Source organism: Pinus tabuliformis, chromosome X (assembly GCF_031772625.1).
Source record: "Pinus tabuliformis cultivar Carrire ecotype Pingquan chromosome X, CPIR1, whole genome shotgun sequence".
NCBI classification, from domain to species: Eukaryota; Viridiplantae; Streptophyta; class Pinopsida; order Pinales; family Pinaceae; genus Pinus; species Pinus tabuliformis.
The window spans coordinates 471,468,711-471,491,279 of record NC_142308.1 but is presented as its reverse complement, the minus strand read 5'-3'; positions in this window follow the sequence as shown (position 1 = coordinate 471,491,279).

Below are 22,569 nucleotides of genomic sequence, written 5' to 3'. Positions count from 1 at the left end.
GAGAGGAACACTCCAGTTCTTTCTCAAGTCTTCTTCCAGTTGAAAGATAATATTGAGGTTGAAGAGCTTCCTGAGTTGGTTGCGACTCCTGATTCTCCTCTTCCTCCCGATCATCCTGACGCTCTATTGTACGTTGGAACTCCGACCAACAGGCCTTTGAGCCCGTGTTTACAACAATCTATTCCTTCGACGACCAATGATAGAAGCATGGAATCCGTGACAAGTGCTACGAGTATGCAGACTCCCATATCTGTAGAAGGAGGAGGAGCAATTTCTACACCTTCTATTACTCCTAGCATTGCTATATTTGGTTCTACTTAGATTCCATCGTCGAGTGGAAGTTCTCAAGCTATTGCCTTTGGCATTGGCATTTTCCCTTTTGGAATTCCAACCAGCGCGATTCCTTTGGTTCCATTGAGTATTCCATCAGCTGCCTCTACATCCATGATGAGTGGGTCAACTTCTTTTCAGGGTTTCCCGTTTAGGGGTGATCATATACCACATTTCAACACAACTGTGGGATCCATGCCTTTTTCCTTTTTAGGTCAAGGTAATAATCCATTTCAAAGTTGGACAAACCCTGTAGTTAGTGGTTTAGGAGCCGGGAATCAATATTATTTCAGTCAACAGGGGAATATGTCGTATTCTTCTGTCAATTCTTTTCAAAAAATTTCTCCCTATGCTAATGCATGGAATCCTTATCAGGGGCTTTCTGCTCCTTTTAACACTTCGTTAGGGGGTAACTTTACTAGTTACAGAGGATTTGCGGCAGGAGTTGGTCAAACTCCGAATTTTTCTGGATCACAAGGATCTCCTTATGGTTCAGTTGGGTCTACGAATTACTTTGGGAAACCTGGTGCCTTCACAAATCCAGTTCATTCTTTTCAGAATGTTGGGAGTTCCGCCCACACTGGGTGGAATCCTCAAGGTTCGCCACAACTCCCTTTTCTAGCAACGTTAAACTTGCTAGATCTCACTAAATTGACTAATGATCCGATTAGGTATAACCCGGTTTGGCCTCCAGTCCCAACCAAACTTCCCTCTGATATCCCAAAATTTGAGGGGAAGACAGGTGAAGATCCGGGTGACCACATAACCACTTTCCACTTATGGTGTTCGTCCAACTCCCTGATAGACAATTCAATCAGGTTGAGATTATTTCAACGTATCTTAACTAGAAACGCGACTAAGTGGTACATAGAGCTACCAGGGGGAACCTTTACTTCTTTCGGTGATTTGGCTACTATCTTTTTGAACCATTTTCAATTGCATGTTCGATATGATGTCAGAACTGAGCTTCTGGCTAATTTCCACCAAGATTAGGCAACTCACTTTTCTGATCATATTAAAGAATGGAGGAGAAGGAAGAGGCTCATCAAAGCCAATATCCCAGAATAATTCCTTCTCGAATGGTTTCTTAAATCATTACACCTGAGATCTCTAAGGACATGTCCCTCTCCAGTGTTTTCACTGAAGAGCAGGGTATTTTTAGGGCCCAACAGTTAGAATTGATTTATTCTCATTTTGGGGTTCTTAAAAAAATTCTACTTGACGCTCCTAGATCCAAGGTGGATATAGCCAAACCAAAGCCAGGTCCCCATGTGGACGATCTAATCATATCAATTGATGTAAACACAGTTAACCTGCTAAATCAATTGCAGCAGTTGTCTTTACAAATTGCTTCCTCTATGCAAGCATCACCATCGACATCTACACCTTCTAAACCTACGTTTATAAACACCATCCAAACTTCTAACCCCAAAGGAAATAAAAAATCTGATGGGAAGAATAAAGGATGAGGCAGGAAGAAGAACCAAGATGGGAAGGGCAATGCGAACAAACCCAACAATGATGCCGGAGAGGGTAGGAAAGAGTCCAAGAAAAAGGTAAACTTTCCTTGCAAGTTATGCAATGGGGATCATTTGACTCATTTATGCCCTAACATCCAAGACGCTCAGCACTTATTAACACAGTAGGTGTGTTCTAGCTCCCAGGCTGTTCTCACTAACCTTTTTCCCCAAGGGCATCAATTACTTGTTGGTACCCCCGCAGGGGGAAACTAGGAAGGGGACAATTCATCAAATGTTTATATGATGAGCTCACATATTGATGTCGCTACGTGATCACGTGATTATGATGAAACAGAATCATCTAAGGCTAAGTCTATTTCCGATGCCTCAGAGCGGCTCCATATTGAGAGGCCCTCTGATGAGTCTATACCTCGGATGCCAAAAGGCTTCGTGAAGTGCTCAACCATTAAACCTAATGCTAGGGCAACCCAGAACTACTCGATTGTAGAAGATCTGGCTCAAAATCCTTGCACTATGTCAGCATTAGAGGTACTCCAATCGTGCCCCGCTTAGAGAAGTGCTTTACTCTCAGTAATCGAGCAGTAGATCCTAAAAATTGTCTTGTTCTCACTTTTGATATGTCAAATGTCAAAAAGAGACTTCCCCATCATATGGATTTCCAGATAAAGTCTACATACCGAAAGACCAACATCTTTCGAACCGTTATAGATGAGGGAGCTTCCACGTGCGTGATGTCCATGTCATGTTGGAAGGCCATTGGATCACCTCAAGCTGTTCCTTCACTGACTCTATTGATGGCATTTGATGGACATTCTCATAGGCTGCACGAGATTATTCCAGCCTTTCCCATATGTGTTGGGGGAAAGGTGGTAAATATTGAGGTAGAAATCGTAGATGCGAACCTGGATTACAACCTCCTCTTAGGCAAGAATTGGATTTATGAGATGGATGCCATAGTTTCATCATTATTTCGCATCTCGTGTTTTCCTCAGGAGGGATATTGTAAAACTTGATAAGATGGATTATTCTCCGGGTTATTCTTACGCATCTTCTAACTCTACTATTCCATTAGTGGACAATCCCAGGCAACCTATTGAGAATTTAAGAGTTGAGATGTACTCTTCTTTAATGGGTATTTTTGATCTCCCTTCTCCTTAAGCTAGAATCAATGCTATTTCATCCTCTAGGGGACCTTCTCGAAGAGAGTTATTTCGAACTCATTATCTTTCGGACACTTGGCCCTTACCTTCATCTACTACCACATTAGATGGAGGACAGGTAGGTGGAATGGAATTCCCCATGTCTGCAGAAGAAATCGCTTATCAGTTTATTGTTAACTCTACAAAATCCCATCCTACTCCTTTCTCACCAGAGGATTTAGAAGAGGATGTGGCTCTGGCCTAGACCCTTGATTCAACTTCAGCTCAGGATTGCCTAGATACAGTCTTACCATCTGAGGAAGCAATTCTAGAGGAAATGATGGGTGTTGATATACCATGGGATGATTTATAACATTGTTCATATTTCCTCCCTCATTTGCACGAAATTGAGTCAAGTTTGTTCAATCTATCGACTAGTGATGTTCATATAGTTTTAAACCCTTTGGCTCTAGCACAGTTTTTTGCTGAAGGTAACATGTCTGTTATCTCACGAACTGTACCCGTGAACATCTATAGGAATCCTAACAGAATCGAAAATGTCTTCATAGGAGCTGACTGTTCCCCTGAAGAAATTCAAGTATACACTGATCTCTTCAAAGAGTTTCGTGATGTGTTCGCTTGGTATTATGAGGAAATTCCTGGAATAGATCCATCTATAGTCTAGCATGAGATCAATACATACGAAAACGCTAAACCTATTCGTCAAAAACTTCGACCAGTCAATCCTAGAAAGCATCAACTATTAAAGCTGAAGTTGAAACGCTGCTTAAGGCGAGCTTTATATACCCCGTTCCTCTGACTGAGTGGGTCTCTAATCCAGTCCCCGTAGATAAAAATCAAGGAACGATCCGAGTATGTATCGAATTTACGGATCTAAATAAGGTTTGTCCGAAAGACAATTACCCCACGCCCTTTATTGATCAAATTATTGATGAATGTGTGGGTAATGAAATTTTTTCATTCATGGATGGATTTTCTGGTTACAATCAGATTACTATTCGTCCAGAAGATCAACACAAGACAACCTTTATTTTTCCTTGGGGTACGTTTGCATACAAAAAGATGCCTTTTGGCCTTAAAAATGCTGGGGCCACGTTCGAGCGAGCCATGTATTATGCTTTTCATGACATCAAACATGTTATCAAAGCATATATGGATGATTTATTTGCTCGTTCTCAAAAGAGAATTGATCATCCTAAACATATTCGGTTGATATTTGAATAATGTCGTTTTTATAAAATCTGGTTGAATCCAAATAAGTGCATTTTCGCCGTCACATCTGGTTAGTTGTTAGGATTCATCGTATTGATAGAGGGTATTTGAGTTGATCCCTTCAAGGTTGAGGGCAATACTTCAATTGCCTCCCCAGTATTCCATTCGTCAACTTCAAAGTTTCCAAGGAAAGGCAAATTTTTTGAGGAGATTCATAGCAAATTATGCTAAGATTACGAAAGGATTTATGTGTTTGCTTAAGAAAGGAGTCCCATTTTTTTGGGATGATTTCGCACAATGATCTTTTGATGCTTTGAAAAAAGCATTAACCTCTGCTCCATTATTGAGTCCACCCGATTATAGCAGAGACTTCCTTTTGTATCTCGCTGCAACAGAATCAACTGTTGGTATGGTTCTGGTTCAGGAAGATGATGCTTTTTGTGAGCATGTATGTTATGAAACCAGCTCAGGAAAAGATAGAAAAGATAGATCAATGCCTTAGAATTCAGCCTCTTCGAGGGGGCAACCTCCTTTACATTACATAAATGAACAATTCTTGGATGATACAAATGAAAAGACCTCCTTTCTATATATAGGAGTCTAAGGGGTCATAACATAATCAGAGCCGACATAACAATAATAATGTAAGGGCACAATAATAACAATAGTGGGCTTCTATAGGGCACAATAGTAAAAATATGGGCACTACATGGGTACATCAATATAATAAGTGGGTTGCACTAATAACAATATGGGGTTACACTAGTAATATAGGGGCCTAACATGCCCCTCTCCTTCAAAAAGCGTTGTCCTCAACGCTTGAGTAGTTCTTGATGCCTTTGTATAAAATTCTTGTCCTCCCATGTGGAATCTTCAGCGGGTAAGTTCTTCCACTTGATGAGATACTCTGAAATTGATTGATTTCGTAGCTGTCGGGTTCTTGTTTCTGTGACTACTCCAGGTTCCAATATGATTTTTCCTTCCTCTTCAATTTCTAGCAATATTGTTTGAATTGGGATCTTTTGCAACTTTTGAATAAGTGGCCATACTTCTTCGTCCTTCTTCCATTCATCCCTTGCTTCATTTATCCAATCTAGTTGGATAATAGAAATAGCACAAAACAATGCTTCCACATCCTCATCCTTGAAGAGTCTTCCCATTCGGTAAGGTCGCCATTTTTTAAGTGCATGTAGTATTGTAAACATTTCCTTCTCATAAATAACTTGCTTGAGATGTAGCAGTAAAAATACCCAATCACCTACATCAAAACATTTTTCACTACGATGTTGATCTACCTGTTGTTTCGTTTGATTTTGCATCGAAGTGGCGTTATCCTTTAAAATTTGGAGAACTTGTTGTTGATGCTCGATGTGATCTTTCACTGCTTGAACCTTTTTCTTCTTGATATGTCCTTCTATCTCTAGAGTTTGGGGAGTGGTAATTTCTTCCAATCCTTTACAAGATATGGTCGGATTCATTTCTTGATGCTCGATGTGATCTTTCACTTCTTGAACATTTTTCTTCTTGATATGTCCTTCTATCTTGATAGTTTGAGGAGTGGTAATTTCGACCAATGAATTACAAGATATGGTTGGATTTATTTCTTCTTTCTCGATGTGATTTTTCACTTCTTGCACCTTTTTCTTCTTGATATGTCCTTCTATCTTGAGAGTTTGAGGAGTGGTAATTCTTGCCAATGCTTTACAAGATATGGTCTGATTCATTTCTTCTTCTTTGGGGTGGGGTCCTGGCGTATATCTTCTTCTTTTGATGTTTCTTGATCCTTTTCTTCCTCCTCTTCATATTCTATGTAAAATAATTTCTTCTCAGCACACTTATGACCTTTAGTGCATTTGCTATCACAATTGTAACAAAGCCCTTTTTCTCTTTTTTCTTCCAATTGTTGTGGTGTAACCCTTGTAGGTTGTGGAAAGTTAGGAGAAACAACACTTCCATCTTTATAGTTGTGAGGGGTATGCTTCTTGGTTTCCATAATTTTGCTTTCCACTATGTCACAAAGCCCTTTTACTCTTTCCAATTGTTGTGGTGTTGCTCTAAAGAAGGTGTTGCTCTTTGTATCCTCATAATGTGCTATCATTTCCTCCATGAAAATTGACCACATAACAAGTTCTTTACAAGAAAAAAGCCCTTCATACCATAAAAATTGATCCGGTTCTAAATATGAAGATGCAATACATACCTTTTGTAACAGTGGTACACCATGTAGATCAAAATATTGCTACATCTGAAGTATCCAATTTGCCGGATCCTTGCCATCAAACTTCCTCATCTTGCTTTTTCTTGATTTTAGGAGCTCGATCTTGAAACGACTGTAACTCTGTACTTTCGGATCTTTAAGTTCTGAAATTACGATTTGTGGTAGCCCTCTATGTGCTCTTTCCAATGCCACCAGTCTAATCCAAATTGGATTATCCAAGAAAGAGTTATGCACAATCTCCCAAGATGACCTCATTTTAGACCTTTCCAGAAGAGCGAACTTGTATGAAGTGCCACGTGTCACTGTTTCGACCTTTGGCTTTGAAAAATATCTACAAGAAACTACAGTCTGTCCTCTTTCTGTACCTTCTTACGAAATTTCAATCCGATGCTCAGAGAGAAAGTTATGACGATTTTCCCCAAGTCACCTGTTTGGAATATAATTCAGGAGTTTGCAAAAATACCAACTTCCTTAGATCATATCTACGTAAATATAGTGCGAAAACCTCTGAAGTTTGGACCCTAGATTCGGCGTGATTTCTTCTCAAATGGGTTTTTTTTTTAGCTTCTGAAACGTCGCAGAAAAAAAGTTATAGCGAAAATTCCACGATGACCTGTTTGGAGCAGCGAAATGTTAGAATCCAAAGCTCTGATACCAAATGTTATGAAACCAGCTCAAGAAAAGATAGAAAAGATAGATCAACGCCTTAGAATTCAGCCTCTTCGAGGGGGCAACCTCCTTTACATTACATAAATGGATAATTCTTGGATGATACAAATGAAAAGAACTCCTTTCTATATATAGGAGTCTAAGGGGTCATAACATAATCAGAGCCGACATAACAATAACAATGTAAGGGCACAATAATAACAATAGTGGGCTTCTATGGGGCACAATAGTAATAATATGGGCACTACATGGGTACATCAATATAATAAGTGGGTTGTACTAATAACAATAAGGGGTTACACCAGTAGTATAGGGGCCTAACAATGTAATCTACTACTTAAGTCAAGGCTTGGTAGGTCTTGAACTACACTATTCTCTTGTCGAGAAATTGGCTTTGGCAACTGTCCATGCTGTCCAGCAGCTTCGGCATTACATCTTGCTTTGAAAATGTTTGCGTTGGCAACCGTAAATCCATTTCAATTTGTTCTCAGTAAGCAAGTGATTGGGGATAAATAAAATAGATGGATTGTTATTTTGCAAGAATTCGATCTAGAATTCATGTCGGCTAATTGTAAGAAATCTTTAGTATTTGTAGAGTTGATATGAGAGCTGCCTTGTGAAGAAGCATTTATTTACGAGGAAATTTTTCCCGATGAACATTTATTCCTCATTTCTTCACAAGATCCTTGGTATGGAGATATCATTATATATCTCCAGACTTCGAAGTTTCCACCTACTTTCTCCAAAGATGAGCGTAGAAAGTTGCGTCACGTCGCTAAGAATTATGTTATTATAGGTGACACATTATATCGTTGCGGGATTGATTCAATCCTTAGGCATTGTTTAACTTTAGAGGAAGCTGAGTCAGTCCTTAATGATTGCCACAATGGAGGTTGTGGCGGTCATCTTTCAGGGCTTGCAACAGCCCAAATTTTTTTGTGAGCATGCTACTTTTGGCCTTCGATTTTCAAAGACTGTATTGAAGCGGTCAAAAGATGCCATCCTTGTCAATTATATACTCAGAAATTGTGCGCACATCCAACTCTACTTTCCCTGGTTATCACCGTCGTTCCTTTTACAAAGTGGGTATTGATTTTACTACTTGTAATTGGCCTTCAGCAGGAAATCACAAGTACATCATTATAACCGTAGACTACTTTACAAAGTGGGCTGAGGCTATGCCTACTTTAAAAAACGACGGTGAAACAATGACCTTGTTTCTCTTTAATCAAGTTATTTCACGATTTGTTATCCCTAAAGAGATTATCATTGACCATGGCTTTCACTTCCAAAATCAACAGATGTCCGAGTTGGCTCTCAAGTTGGGTTTCTGACAGGAGCATTCATCTGCATATTATCTTTATGCCAATGGGCAGGTTGAAGCTGTGAACAAGTCCCTTAAAATCATCCTGCAAAGGACAATTGACAAAGCTCAATCCAATTTTCACATCATGTTGTATCCGACACTTTGGGCATACCGAACGTCAGTTAAGACTGCCACTGGTTTTACTCCTTTTCAACTAGTTTATGGGTTGGAATATATCTTTCTTATCGAATGTGAAATTCCTTGATTCTCATATCTAGGTATTCCCCTTGAGTGGCCTTAATGTAGGGCCTTCTCATCATCATCAAGCTAGATGTATAACTTGTTCCAGAGACTTCTAGTCTCGAGGAACACCTCATTCATTTGGAGCATCTTGATGAGTAGCGTTGAGACGCCGCCATAATAAACGAAGCCCATAAGAAAGGATAAAAACTATTACGATAAAGCTGCCCGTCCTCAGAATTTTTTTGAAGGCGACCTTGTCCTGGTCTACGATCAAGACAAAGATGCCCTAGGGGCAGGGAAGTTCAAACCTATGTGGTACGGTCCCTTTATAGTCAAGCGTGTTTTGAAAAATGGGGTTTATGAATTAATTGACTTTGAAGGAAACAAGTTGGTGGAGCCAAGAAATGGGCTCTACCTTAAGAAGTACTTTGCTTAGGCTTCGGCTGAGCACTTACTTGTTTGTATATATTGTATGTTTGTACATATCTATATAGCGGTTTTAGTGATGTCGATATTTTTGATCTAATTTGGCAGGTATTGATGGATGATTTAGTATATCTAGGATTCACCGATGGTGCAAGTAGGCATACCTGAAACCTTGCTTCCATAGCTTGGGTGATTTATTATCCATTTGGCCAGTTGATGGTTTCGAGAGGAGTATGTGTCAGTCCTGCTTCGAATAATATTGCCGAATATACTGCCATTATTAATTTGCTATCCGAAGAAATATCTCTTGGTATTGGTTCGTTAGTGGTTTATTTAGACTCACAACTGGTGGTATCTGATCCGGATTTAAACAGGAACGCAACAAATTACGGAGATAACCATAAATACAGAGATGCAATAACCATAAACACAGAGATGCAGCGGAAATAATGCTTCATTTCATTAATGGAAAATACTGAAATATGCTTACAACCAGAAATGGAAATAAACCAGCTAGGGCGATGGTAGCTTATCTCTGAGAAGAGATGTGCGGCTACATGCCTCTGAATTGTTCCCAACTGTGTTACAATGAGGCTCGAAGGCCTATTTATTGTTGAGAAACAATGGAAAACCCTTCACATCCCGAAACCTAACCCTAGAAGATGAAACGCCAAATTGTGGGCCCCGTTTGGGTAAATTGGTACATCAATTTCCCGGGGTCGTAACTTTGGCATACGATCTCCGTTTGACGCGTACGATAGCTCGTTAGAAAGATCTATCCGAGTACTACCACTTTGGGAAGGGCAACATCGGTCCATGGACCCATGTTGCCCCCAGATTTCCCAAAAAACGTCGTTTAGGGCCTCAAAACGGCTCCGGAAGTTCAGGACCCGAAAAACTGCTAAAAATAGTAAGTTGTGCTACAATTAAGGAAACTGAAAAGACTGAAAGAGACAGTTGTGGGGGTCCAAATGGGTTGGTGGGTGGCCACCAACATCCACCTGGATCATTCCTCCCCCCTTAGGAAGCAATGGTCCCCATTGCGTTGAGTTCCTCCATCTGTTGAACTTGTCCTGCAATCTCTGATGTGTCCAGTGATGGTGGGAAGCATGGTCGACGATGGTCCACATTGAACATTTGGTGCAGGCGAAGGAATGGAGGAATGATGTGCTCCAAAGCATTGTTCCCCATAGCCTTGGTACTGCTGTAAGGACCATGTCGGAGTGGTCTGAGCTTCTGATGGGTTCTGGTAAGGCGTTCTCTCTGCAGATGCAACCAGACTTTGTTGCCCACCTGAAACTTGTGTGGTACCCCTGTGGATGAGGAGAAGTTGTTCCTGTGTTCTGTCATGACCGTATCCCTTTGCTGCTGCTGCTGTGTGGAGGAACCCTTTGTAGGGGTCACGGATGTAGCAACGATCTTCCCCTTACTTTGGGAGTGAACCAGACAAATGAATTTCCTAGTCTGTGATATGAGCTTGCTGCCTTTCTTGGTAGTGATCAAAGATGTGGCGGTAGGTGGGGCTACCTCCGGTATCCTGTATAATGAATTATTCAAAGAAACAATGACAGCACGAGGCCTTGACTCATACACAGCATGTCGCCTCCACAAGTATGGCTGGCCTAATAATACATCACAAACATCCAGAGGTGTAACATCACATAATACCTCGTCTGTGAAGGGCTTGATGCTGTAGGGAAGGCGGCACTGCTGGCGAACTTTGAGATCTCGTCCTTCATGAAGCCACCTGATACTGTATGGCTGTGGGTGTGGTGTAGTCGGTAGGCCCAACCGCTTCACGACCTCTGCTGAAACAAGGTTCTTTTGGCTGCCACTGTCGACAATGAATTGTAGCGGCGAACCCTTCACCCACATCTGTGAGTGGAAAAGACGCTCCCCTTCCTCTGGATTTTCGGGCTCATCTTTCTGGATCTTGGCGGTGGCAACAGTGGCGCTGGGATCCGCATCGATGATCTGCTTCCCTTTTCCATTCCCCTTGTCGGGTTCTGGCTCACGGTCGGAACATGCATCTGATTCGGAAGCCTTCAACTCATCCACCAGCGACTGCTTGGTCCGACACTCACTTGTGTTATGAGTGGGACTCTTGTGGAACTCACACCACTTTCCTGTGTCCTTCTTCGGCTTCGTGGTGTTGTTCTTTTCTTGCGGCTTCGACGGGTTGTCTTGGGTCACCCCGCCTTGGCTTTGTCCTTTGGGCTTCGGATTTGCAGATCCAAAGTCTCGCTTCTTCTGTTTGAACTTTTGCTCGATTTTGACAGCGTATCGGTATGCTGTGCCGAGTGAGGGGATGTTCAAGAACCCCATCTCTTCCTGGATGTATCTGTGTAGGCAGCCGCGGTATTTGAGTACCAGATGCAGCTCAGAATCTTTGATACCCAACTGTGTGCGAAGGGTATGAAAAATGTTTGTAAACTCCGGCACATCTTGGTCTCGTCCCTGCCGCAGTGTCGTCCATTTGATGTATTTGTCCTCATAGCTTCCGACAGGGTAGTACTGCTCCTTGATGGCATCCCGGAAGTCATTCCAAGTGGGTGCGGCTGAAAATAGTGAGCCTGTACTTTCATCCTTCTGCTCGCAGTAGGTTTCCCACCAGTCCTTGACGTGGGGGGCTGCTTTGAGAAGAGCGAAAACAATCTTTTCCCGACTTGAAAATTCATGAACAGAAAAATACCCATCTAGCAGATTTAACCATTTATCTACGGCATCTGCGTCTATTTGACCCTCGAAGATGGGGATTTCAAAATTCACTTGTAACTTAAACGGTGTGGCGTTTCCAGAGTCGCTGTTGGAAGCCGATGCGTCGCCTCTGGGTAGCCGCTGAAGGATCTGCGCAAAGCTATCCATCATCGCGTTCCTTTGTCGCTCGAGCGCTTCTTCGAGCAAGATTTTGATAGGATCTCCTGCCCCCTCGTCTTTCTTCTCATCCGCCATGGGAGGCCGTCGGGATTTGCGAGGCTGGTCTTGCAAAGGTTTGACCAGTTCAAGCCCTAACTCCTTATATCCCGACCTCGTTGGGGACATGCAAAGAAAAACAGAGAAAAAGCAGACCGCTTTGATACCACTGATCCGGATTTAAACAGGAACGCAACAAATTACGGAGATAACCATAAATACAGAGATGCAATAACCATAAACACAGAGATGCAGCGGAAATAATGCTTCATTTCATTAATGGAAAATACTGAAATATGCTTACAACCAGAAATGGAAATAAACCAGCTAGGGCGATGGTAGCTTATCTCTGAGAAGAGATGTGCGGCTACATGCCTCTGAACTGTTCTCAACTGTGTTACAATGAGGCTCGAAGGCCTATTTATTGTTGAGAAACAATGGAAAACCCTTCACATCCCGAAACCTAACCCTAGAAGATGAAACGCCAAATTGTGGGCCCCGTTTGGGTAAATTGGTACATCAATTTCCCGGGGTCGTAACTTTGGCATACGATCTCCGTTTGACGCGTACGATAGCTCGTTAGAAAGATCTATCCGAGTACTACCACTTTGGGAAGGGCAACATCAGTCCATGGACCCATGTTGCCCCCAGATTTCCCAAAAAACGTCGTTTAGGGCCTCAAAACGGCTCCGGAAGTTCAGGACCCGAAAAATTGCTAAAAATAGTAAGTTGTGCTACAATTAAGGAAACTGAAAAGACTGAAAGAGACAGTTGTGGGGGTCCAAATGGGTTGGTGGGTGGCCACCAACATCCACCTGGATCAGTATCTCAGCTTAATAACACTTATCAGGTACAAGATCCCTATTTGTATCGCCAATTTTTAAGAATGATATTGTTGCAATCATCATTTGTTTATATCACATAAGTTCACATTCCACGATCATAAAATTAATTAGCAGATTCTCTTGCTAATCAAGCATTAGATTTGCATATCAATCTTTCATCAAATTAAAAATTATAAAAAATAATCGAAAGGGTCATTTGTATATATCATAAAATCACCTGTATGTAGATAGATTGTTTATGTCCAAAAAATAATATGAAAAATTGGGACAAAATTCCCTACAAAATCTGGGCTTATGCCCATCATCACGTCCAATCATAAAAAGAATTGATCATCTATCTAGCTGGCTCAGGATAAGCAACGAGAAAATAAACAACAGCATTGGCTACACGCCGGAATAGCCGCACCTAGTCCCATGGTGCTCCTACCACGTGACGCTTCATCTCCTCGGGTAGAGCCTTTATGGCTATCATGGGTACTTGGTTAGTCAACCTCACCAAGTTCCTCTAAACTGCATGAAGAACTCTCTCCATCTTAGCTGCAGCCCCTTCAACATCTCTCCCGCGACGCCTATGTCTGGGAAATCCGTCAGGTCTCACTGGTCCCACATATAAAACATGATCAATATATTTTGTAAGTGTCTTGTCTCATCAAAAATATTTTTAAGTTCATTAAGAAAAAAATCTTTAAAAATCTTAAAAATTAAAAAATTATTAGTTATGGCACCCCATGCTGCATTTGGTGGTAACACTAAATCTGGATCTCCTCGGAAATCCATCCCGGCGTAGGGGTAGTCATCGACTGCGATGACCTGTTGATCCCAACATGCGAAAAACTCGTCGTCAAAAGTCATCTTGGGCATATCACCACCCCTAAGGCATTTCATTAGGTTAGCCCATCTACCCATTCGTGGATCTCTAGGGTTGCTAATAGTCGATGATACCTTGGGTTGAAGCCCAGGTACTTTCTCAAAGAATAATGAGCATAAGATTGTGCCATACCCAAAATTCTTTCTCTGACCCTTCTGAATGGAGGTTAGTTGGTTCTTCATATTGGTCAGTAGAGGCATGCACCAATCAAACACTGTGATGAGACATTCCACTGTGAGGCTCATAGATACTCATGAGGCCTAATGTAAAGTAGCTGAGCCATTTACCCTAGCAATGGTAAATAGTAAAATCTTCAAGGATAAGCTCTCCACGTATTTGATTGGGATTTGACTTCCAATCTTTTCAGGATGACCGGGACAGTATATGTGGACGTAGTATTCTATAGTAAGACTACCCCTCGTCCCGCCGGTCGAAAGCACCACCTCTCCCCTTCGGGAAAGACCGGTAATAAAGTATATATCTTCGATCTCAATCCTTAGGGGCATTTGATCGATCATGAAGGCGTCATCCTCTGTGCTCTAGTAATGAATCAAAAGCTCAAGCAATCATGTGTTGGCTTTCATATTTGGCATCTTAAATTTTTTTAGCAAGCCACAACCTCTTAAAACATCCAAAGCATTTTGGTCCTCCATTACTTCATTATCTATAGCACTATGCTCTCTTTCTCTCTAGGTGATGGTCATCCTGTCCAAAAAGATGTTTCAAACTGTTGGTTTTATGTTTTAAAATTTTTACTCACGCACACACGGGTTCCCTTTCCACATAGTCATGTGTAGGGCTGTCGTATATGCGGGTTACCCATATTCAACTCGTGTGTACGTAGAGTTGAATTTTTTGACATATTTTCCCACGGTCAAAACTTGAAAAAAAAAATCTAAAAAGTATCACAAACAATTAAAAGCAAGATATAAGGGTTACCTAGAAGTTTTGGAGTGATTTGAATGGTTCAATTGGTCAGAGGAAGCTTGCTTGAGTCTGTCTCCACAACTCCTTACTCAATACACAAATGAAAAACCGTGAGTCCAAAAGTCCTTATATAAGTTGGAAAATACAAAATAATTTTTCAAAAATTGATTTTTGTCTTATGGATTTTTTTACCTTTTGGTTTGGAGTGTCGAGACTGGGTTGTCTTTACGAGAAATTTTGGGGACTTCTTCGAGACATCATTTTGGTCCCATGACCGCAGACCTGTCATGGCAGGTATCATTTTCTTACTAGAATATAGGTTAGGGAATACCACTTTCCATTGCAATTTGAATACTAACCTCCATACTGCGATACATTAGCCATAGGGTCGACCCATCGTATCTTGGTTTGCAAACCATTTTCACTTGTTGACTTTAGAAATCATGATGCGATGGTAGAGCCATCCTTTACATTGGCATCTTAGTTAGATCCTCGCTGACATTCGCTGCCCATGCTGTTATATTGAGTAGGCTCGGGAGTCCTCTTTAATCCCGCCATGTCTTGTGCATTGAAGACTCATTCTTATTCTTCTGCGCCACTTTCTGGACTTATACCCCAGAGGCTCCTTTGCATTGAGTTGTACTGCTGTATTGCATCTTGACTACTTGCACCTTTTGGCCTTGAGCTGGCTTCACTTGGACTCATGTTTAAGACACTTTTCGACCATGTCTTCTGCAAAATCAACCTTGCAAATCACTTGGAGTCTGCAACTTGACACACCCTTATACCTATGGAAAGAACATTCCTTTGAGTGTCCTTGACTAGTTTCACCACCTTGCATTGAGCATAGGAATGTTCCCCTCCCAGGAACTAGAGCATCTTTTTTTAACGACACTCATTCTTTCGACTGTACTATAGCATTCTTTTATTCTTTTTCAAGCTTCATATAAAAGAAAAAGACAAAAAAATTATATACTCCAAAAAAGAGCAGGAATGGGACATTATTTCCATATTTTGATAGTTGCTAGAGTCAGTTGTGTTTCCCTTGAACAAAGCACTCAAAAGAAAGTATTTCCTACATTGGGGTGGGCTTCAATTTGACTTAGGAGATCCTTAAACTTGTTATCAAGTCAGTCCTCCTCCGATTGGTTACCTCTTCCAATCATATGGAGAGTTTGCTTATGCCTCCTGCATGACAAACGTATATAAAGTTATCATATGCTACCTTGTAGTCACAGTTGAGCCGTGCTTTTTTTCAAGGGAAGTAAACCCGAGTCGGCCTCTCTGCAGTGTCTCTTGACCTATTTTTCAGTTAGTCATCCCTGGTTGTCAATGTCATGCTAATTATCACATCATTTTTATTGGTCCTTTGCTCATGATAGTTTGAAAAGGTCTCCATTGACTTTTTGCTAGTGGGTCTTGTCCTTATCGACTATGAAAAATTGCTTTGAGGGCAGATCTAGAGCTACACCCTAGCCCTATTTTCATTATTGATAGGTCAGCTTGTGCTCAGCATCGTTCAGTATCATGGGTCTTTGACTGGGTGGTTTCCTTTGTGTTCGACATCAGCTTTCATTATCACACATTGGGATTCGTGCAGTGCCTTGGTTTCCATTTGATCCTATTGGTGGATTCCTTGCCTCTGTGTCAGCTTTCATTATTGGTTGGTTCAGAGGGTTTCTATTGTGCGCTAGCTACATCTTGCGTATGTCGGAAATGTGGTTTGGTTGGGTTACTACATCTTTGTTCATCCGATTCCTTCCACATTATTGGCCTACGGGTTACACTCGCACTAGATTGATGAAGGATGCCTTAATGCCTTCCTTCTAGCGGATATTTTCCCATCGACTTTAGCTCATTGCTCTGGGAAAGAGATCTAGAGTCCATTTGGCAGTACCTTAGGGTTTGCAGTCATCAGTGGCAGATTCCTTTGCTATCGACAGTGGGAAAACATCATTGTCTCCTGATTGATAGATTCTTTCAAGTGTTCAACTACAGCTCATTTATTCACACTTGTTAGATTGTACTGGGTACCTTGACTCTCATCATCATTATCGGTGAGTAGTCTTGCGTTTGTTAACGGTATACATCAATGACCGGTAATCAAACAATTTCTCACATGGTTGACTTCAGATCATTCATTCCCATTGTGTAGAAATGTACCATGGCGGTCAGTGAAGGCCTCGGGTTTGCATCAGCATGTGCTTGTTCACGTGTTAGTTGCTCCTGTTTCTGCTAGTTGACACCATCCACATTATATGTTGCAGTTGCTTACAACGACATCTTATATGCTGGCATCCAAGTTGCGGTGTAGTACCATTTATTCCATCATGTTCACTTGGTACTATTTGGACCAGGTTCTTGGCTTCAGTGATTAGCTTCATACTTCAACATCATTGATCAGCTCTTTATATGTGATATTCAAACATGTACTTTCTTGATTATGATCAGATGATCCATTATATATTTCCAGTTTCTTTATACTTGCATGCATATTGGATCCGCTTTTGTACTTGACATGCGGACATGCTTTACTATTTCTGAGCATACCCGCCTCAGACAACAGTTTCTTTCTGATCTCTTTTGATGGCTTGGCAGGCTAAATTCTAGTGAACTCCTCCTTGGTCTCGGCATGATTCCTTCCATACACTTAATACATTTCGGCCATCATGTACCCCTTTTGACCTCATATATTAGGGGGCATCTGTTATAACACCATTTACCACTCTTGGTAGATTTGATGCTCTGATCATGGCCTAGGGCAACCCTTCCTTCTAGACTTGGTCCAAAATCTAAAAAACAGTGTTTTATTCCCTATACACTACTTTGCCCTATGATAAAAGCGTGTACTCGCAGGTCAACGTATATCCAACCCGTGTACATATGTTAAAACACTTAAAAAAATTAAATTTCCTTAATTTCGGGCGGATTTCACTGGTTTTACCTATTACTCACCTCCTATTGCCCGTGGCCCAACTGTTTCCCAACTGAAAAAGCTAATTTGGAGAGTTATATATAAACCTCCATGGGAAGGCCTTCAGGGAGAAAGGATGAGATATTGATACTATAGTGAGATTATCCCTAATCAAGTCTGAAGAATCCCTGTGCCTCCTGCACTCCCCAAAGCTTCAGGAAACCCTTGTTTCCTTGATTATAGATATCCCCCATCTTGCTTGAGATATCCTTGTGTTAGTGATGGAGGAAGATTGCTGAAGGCCGGGAATGGACGGATCTAGAGGACGGTTCCACTTGAAGCCAGAAAAGGACTCAGGTCGTATTTCTCCACCTTATCTATAGATTACTTCAATAAAAAGAAATGATGTTCTGTTTTCGATATGAAATGTGTTTATGCATCAAATTTATGTTGCAATTCATTTAATAATCTTATATTGATGTATAATTAGTCTTTCATCTATATGATTTAAAGTTAACATAATGTATATCCTTTATGTTTCTACTGTCGTGTATGTTCCATTTGAATAATTTCAGGTTTCAAGAACATTGGGAGAAGCTAAGGGTTTGCACCTTGCGGGATCTACCCAAACGAAGGACATCGGGTAAGGGCACTCCTACGCAATTTAGTAGAATAAGAACTTTTGATGATTGTTTGAGCATTTCTTGTTGAAGTTCACCCCTGCTCTGTTGGGGTTCTCAACCCAAAGCCCTAGGGTGGTTTCACCCGTAACAATTCCCTCAAGTAGCAGTTATTGTTCCCTCAAGTCACAATTGTTGTTCCCTCAAGTCACAATTGTTGTTCCCTCAAGTAACAATTGTTGTTCCCTCAAGTCACAATTGATAACAATGTGGAGAAGATTAATATTTGAGTTATGACTTTCTCAATTTTACTCAAGGTCATGAGACCCATCCAAATTGTTGTGTAAGATCTCGTAACTATTTACATATTATACTCATATAAGAAATAAATATATTTATATGCCATAACACCTATGTGGTGGTTCAATGTCTCACTCCTATCCTATGAGCTATAGAAGCTTCACTTTATATCAAGACCAAAATTTTAGTTCTTGAACCATGGTTAAGACCTTAAGACCCATACTACCCATACATGTATATACCATATCCATGTCAAATTTCAATGCATACGAGCAAAAAGCTGCAAAATTTTCAATGTTGGCCCCATTCACACATCACTATGTGCGAGGTTAATTAATAAGAGCATATAAATTTCCTCCAATAATGAGCTTCTCTTGGTTTCAATAATAATAGAACATTCTCTACTAAACAAGGCCAAACATATGAAGGTGGAAGTTCATATGCCCCCTCCCTCACATCACTCTCAATATTCCCAACACCCATTTTATCTACTATAAATTATTTGAAAGCAACATTACTAAGAAACAACCATATATAGAAATTACAAAGAAAAAATATTTAAGTTAAATGAAAGAGGACAAATCTAAAACTGAAAATATATAAACACATACCTTGTACATTACAACATTTCGATATCATTAATCTTCTTCTTCATCCATCAAATCAACATTTATGTCATCCAATTAAAAAATGGCATTGAAATAATCAACAATTTCAACGTCATCATCAATGTCATCATTTCCAATAATCATATTATCATTTATATCATCATGAAGAACATCATCCCCTACATTTGGTTCAACTTCTTCATCTGACAGTACATCATCAATATCATCTTCATTAAGAGAATTGTGTCAAGCATCTCCTTGAAATTCTTCGTCATCTTCGTGATTTGTCACATGATCATAAACTAACTGCTCCTCTACACCATCATCCTCTTGAATGTTATCATATTCTTATACTGCATTATACTCAAGCGACCTTCCCGTGGGATCATATCTAACAACATATGACCAACTCGCTCTACTTGGAACCTCTGAGTAAAAGACTTGTTCGCATTGATTTGGAAGAACATAGCGATCTGATCCCAGCTTGAATGACCTTGTATTAACCATGGTAAATCCATCACCATGTTGAATAATAGTTCTATCGATCATGTTCATTCATTCATAGCCTATACCATTTCACATCGAATACAACCAATTTGAAGGAATCAAAGTCACACTCAAGTATGTCATCCAAATACCCATAGTATCGATTTTCAAAGAATTGTGGATGTATGTCACTTTTAGAGGAAACATTAGTGACTTGGAAGCCTGCAGTTATCCCATAATCATAAGTTTTACTCTTTTCATTCAACTTTTTGGTGTGAAACTTACGGCCTTTGTACCACATAGCATTGTTGTGTTTCATTTGTAATATGCCAAACACATAAGAAAGGAATCATCAATTAATAAACATATTCATATATATAACTTAGAAAGTATCTGTGAAAAACACACCTCCATTCACATTTATAATATATTTATAAAATAAATTAATAAGATATCGTAGGAAGGTGAAAATGCATGCTTGCTTGTTTATCTTTCAAACCATTTGCTAAATCAATTTATTTGTGCGTAAGATTGGCATCTCAGGCACGACAAGTTCTTTAACCGATGCAGACACCGCTTGTCATGATAATCTACCATGATATTGTTCACATCTTTCATTTTGTGGCTTCATCCAGTCAAAATTGTTTGAAATGTATAAATGTAGTGCATCCCACAGTCGACCAATTGTATCATAAAATCACACTTCACTAATAAATATTAGTTACAATGGTCAATATTAATAATTGATGAAAGAATAAAAATTAAATAAGTATGATATGCACAGAAAATGAATATATATATATATATATACCTTTCACTTTCATCGTTCTACCTTTCCCCAACAAGTGCTCCCTTTTAGATTTTTTTATGGAGTTCACATCCCAAATGAAATCCACAGACATATTTTCTGCTAATATAAGAATATATTGAGTATTGTACACCATGGATTGATATGCCATATATCCCTCCACCATCGAACCCTCGGGACATGCTCTTTGTCTAACCAAAGCCTTCAATGATTTCAAGTGCCTTTCCACCATCCACATTGACCTTGAGTGTACAAGTCCACACAATTCAATCTCCTCAACTTGGTGTATGAGGTAGTGTTCGTGTGCATTGAAAAATGTTGGAGGTAGATACTTTTGCATTTCACACATTAGCCGAGGAATTTCTCTCTTTCAATGCTTTATATCGCCTTTTATGTATTTCCTCCAATGACAACCATATACATATGATGCAAGCAAATAAGTACACGTTTCAATAAAACATAATATAATACATTACAAGTAAAACACATCATGTCATTAAGTTGATCAACAACTAATTGGCAAAACATTATGCTTGTAAATCACTACTTACCTAATGTATTTTCCAAGATCTTATATAACTTGTTTGGCATTGTTGTCGAAGTTGTGTGGGAGAGATAGAGGTAGTACATACTTTAACAATAAAAATGAATTGTTATTTGTTTAATCCAAAGTAGACAAAAAAACCCATAAGGACTTATATATACCAATATAGAAATATATATACCAAAATAATTAACTTAATGAAGGTATGCCAATCGTGCGTTTTTAATTCTTCGAATGACATATTTTAGATCACCACTTTACTTATTTTTTAATAACCATGGAAGGTTGTTTCAATATCCATCGCTATTTGATCGTATCACACTCTTCGTTGCATGATTGGCTTCCACAATGTCATTACAAATTTTCTAGATTTTTTCTTTATCCCTCCTACCATTTATGATCCCCCATAAAGTTTTTGTCACATTCTTCTCAACATGCATTGTATCAAACAAATGGGTTATTCTTAGGTGCTCATATTAGGGAAACCTCATGAATTGAGCAGGATAATTTTTCATTCCTCATTGAAGCCCATGTCCTTCACGTCAACTATTTATGTTATATTCCAACTTCCATAGGTGAGGTGACATTATTCTTGGTTTTAATCTAGTCTCTTCTTTCCCATTGAAAATATTCTTTTCAGTAGAACAATACCTATGGTTCTTAGAGAGGAAGTGCTTATACTCATCTAACACCTCCTTTCTTGAACTTGTTGAATGACAAGATTTCATCTTAGGACCACAAACTAGACATGCAAATTTAACCTTAGTTTGAAGGACTGCAAGAGATGGATTGATATCAATTATAAATGAAGGGATTATTAAAATACATGCATGATGTGATCTAATTGAAATAATTATATACTATTAAAGGGTAAGGGAACATTACATACAACAAAAATGTGTTAGTCCTAGCGGTATCATGAGTTGTCCATACAAGTATTCCATAGAATTGAAATAGCCTCTCCCCTATTGATGTACAAATGTCATACATAGTGATATTGACCCATAACTTCATTAACTCGTCGATAAGAGGCTCAATATATACATTCATATCTTTAACTTGGTACTTACCTAATTGTTTGAAATTAGACATAAATACTACTATGGTATATACATATAATTAAATAAATAAATATAACATACTATGCAACAAACGAGACAAATGAAATTGTATTCAAAAAATTAATGTGTACACATACCTAGAACAATCATTGTCAAATGGACCGAAGCTCTCAAAACAGATTAACATTGTCAGCTGCCAATGAAAGCCTAACATTACGAGGTTCATCTTTAAAATGCACCATTTTTTCCTTAATTTCCCTAAATGCATAACCATCTACAGGCATTCGAAGAAAACCGTCTTCACTTCTCTTCTGTGCATGGTAATCCATAAATGTTGCTATGCTTTCACACTTGAACAATCGTTGCAAACATGAAATTATGGGAATATAACGAAGAACCTTTTGAGGCCCCTTTTTTGTTATTTGATCAGTTTGATATCTATTGTTGTCACATTTTGGACAATTTGTTTTCGATGCATGTTGTTCATAATATGTAATATGATCATTAGGATATGCATCTATAGCTTGATACTCCAATCCAATTTATTTCATAATAGCACATATATCTCGGTATATGCAAGGTAACTCATTTGGTAATGGTAACATAAATTCACCTAACAATCTAGTACAA